Genomic DNA, 3,252 nt, shown 5'->3' on the forward strand with positions numbered 1-3,252 from the left:
GTTGGTAACCCTACATGCCAAAGTTAATGCCTTTTGTAGTTGTTTTATTTGAAGTAAAATGAATAAAATGTTTACTATTTTCATTATACAACGTCGCTTATTTCATTGCAAACTAATAAGATAGAGTTTCATAGCTTGAGTTGTCGACTTATATGGGGACCGATGAAAATACTGAAAATGTTACATATTGGGTATGTTTAGCATAACTAGCTGGTGGCTGTTGGCTGGAAGCCGATAGCTGGTAGCTAATAGCTGTTAGCTGTAGCTTTTTAGATATATTTAGGTGTTTGGCAGAGTAGCTGGAGTTTTTTAGATATATATTTAGGTATTTGGCAGAGTAGCTGGAGCTTTTAATAAAACTAATTGGGTGACAACGTGGTGCGGCGGAGTGCGTGCAACCTGACATCAACCGCATAATTAGTGTCGGTACATGATTCACTTGATATTAGTGCACGCATAACCCAAATGCAGACGTGTACTTCGTGCAGTGGCAGTAAGCGTGTAATCGGTGGCGAAAATCAAGAAACAAAGTTAAAATATACAGTAATTTCAAATAGATAATTTTTTAAACCAACCTCTTTTAATCTGAAACCCTTTCTGACCCGACACCGTTTTAATCTGAAACATGTTTTGACCTGGCCCCTTTCGACTCAAAACCATACCGACATGAACCGAAGTAAATTAACCCTTTTTTATCGACTAGTTCTGACCCTAATTTGGTCTTACACATGACCCGAGCTCGTCTGACTCAACTTGTTGCCAATCATAACCGGTAAAGAAGTATATCAATATCATACTCAAATTAAAGAGAATAAAATGCTCTTTTTTATGATGTAATGTGTTTAAAAAAATATTAACGTGTGAAAAAGTTATAGACTTTTAAAGAGTCATGGGATAGTTAGTTTTGGATAAGGGTAAAATATGTAACTATTATATAAATTAACAAAAGTTGATGAAAGTTCAAGTACCAAAATTGTAAATTCAATTGTAAAAGCTTCTAGCTTTTTCTCAAACGCAAGGGGTATGTTTGGCAAAATTAGCTGGAAACTGGTAGTTGGAAACTGGAAGTTATAGCTGGTAGCTGTTAGCTGTAGCTTTTTAGATATATTTAGGTGTTTGGCAGAGTAGCTTGAGCTTTTTAGATATATTTAGGTATTTGGCAGAGTAGCTGGAGCTTTTAATAAAACTAATTGGGTGCCAGCGTGGTGCGGCGGAGTGCGCACGCAACCTGAGATCAACCGCATAATCAGTGTCGGTACGTAATTCATTTGATATTAGTGCACGCATAACCCGAATGCAGACGTGTACTTCGTGCAAAGGCAGCAAGCGTGTAATCATGGCGAAAATCAAGAAACAAAGCTAAAATATACAGTAATTTCAAATAGATAGTTTTTTAAACCAACCTCTTTTGATTTGAAACTTTTTCCGACCCGACACCATTTTAATCTGAAACATGTTATGACCTGGCCCCTTTCGACCCAAAACCGTACCGACATGAACAGAACTAAATTAACCCTTTTTTATCGACTCGTTCCGACCCTAATTTGGTCTTACACATGACCCGAGCTCGTCTGACTCGACTTGTTGCCAATCATAACCGGTAAAGAAGTATATCAATATCATACTCAAATTAAAGAGAATAAAATGCTCTTTTTTATGATGTAATGTGTTTAAAAAAATATTGATGTGTGAAAAAGTTATGGACTTTTAAAGAGTCACGGGGGTAATTAGTTTTGAATAAGGGTAAAATATGTAACTATTATATAAATTATTAAAAGTTGATGAAAGTTCAAGTACCAAAATTGTAAATTCAATTGTAAAAGCTTGTAGCTTTTTGTCAAACGCTAATAGTAGCAGTAGTAGTAGCGTTTAGAAAAAGAGTTTTTTCTCATAATATAAAAGCTTCAAGCCCATTAAACCAAACAAGACTTTTTGTTAGGTAGGAGCTTTTTTTTAAAAGCTTCAAGCTTGAAGCCCCTAAAAGTTCCTAAAAGCTCCTTGCCAAACATACCCTAGTAGTAGTAGCGTTTAGAAAAATAGCTTTTTCTCCTAATATAAAAACTTCAAGCCCATTAAACCAAACAAGGCTTTTTGTTGGGTAGGAGTTTTTTCTTAAAACCTTAAAGTTTAAAGCTTGAAGCCACTAAAAGCTTCTTGCCAAACATACCCAATTAAACAAATTGGTAGGCTTATTTCTTAATCTCACTCAAAACGAATATACCAAAGGGCATAAATATAAAACGATAAATAAGGAAACAATAATAAAATTAACATATCTCTTTCTATACATATAGGCCCGAGTAACGATGCTAGAAAACACAAGGTACGGTCTAATGACTTGCACCATAAGCAACAAACAATGAGAATATATAAACATGCTAAAAATTCAAACAAGAAAATGGGAAATGGTGTTTGTTATTTATATAAATGATCTAATATAGGGAATTAGTTATTATTTATGAAATTTGATGATCAAATCAAGACAATAACTCAAATTATATCTCCAAATAATGTTTATAGCTATATAGTCTTCAAAGTTTGTGATTCTAAAAATTGTTTCTAGAAACTCAATGTATATTGACCTAAAGTATAAAAACATGGGCAAAACCTTATATGCATATTTTGCAATATCTTATACGTGTAGCCCTATATAAGAGTTCTATTATCACCCCCCCCCCCCCCACCCAAGCAACCAACTGCCAAAATTATCGTACGTGTCGCCTTATATCAGAAATCACATCAATCGCCCACATTCTTCTATGCACAAGAGGAAGAGAAAAGTTGGCGTGTGCGGTGTCTTTATAAGATATATATTATGCGCTCTTTGTCCTGCCTATAAGATAGTATGTCAAGTTAGAATAAGTTAGTTTTAGGCTTGTATTTTTTTTGTTGAACCATGCTACAATTTACAAGTATTTCACCCAATTAGTTGAGCTATAACAACTCATTCTTGTCCAATTTTTATTTGTTATCATCATTTCATCGTTCTTCCTATAAGGAAAATAGAATTCATAAATTGTGTAGCTCATTAACATATGTAAAGCATGTATAAAGAAAAAATATGCCAAAATCCTAATCAACCTATTGGGTATGAAGACCCATTTACAAGTTGGGGTTGTTTTATTGAAGACCAAAAGATTATAATAGGCTAGTTCTTATATTTTAATTTAGGCCCGTTTGATTTTTTTTTTGCAGTTCAAGTTACATGTCCTAATATATCTCCATTTAATGTTATAGTAAAGCTAATGCAGA

The sequence above is a fragment of the Bidens hawaiensis genome, unplaced genomic scaffold (genome assembly GCF_021521415.1).
Source record: "Bidens hawaiensis isolate Kalapana, Puna unplaced genomic scaffold, B.hawaiensis_p1.1 tig00028274_1, whole genome shotgun sequence".
Lineage (NCBI taxonomy): Eukaryota > Viridiplantae > Streptophyta > Magnoliopsida > Asterales > Asteraceae > Bidens > Bidens hawaiensis.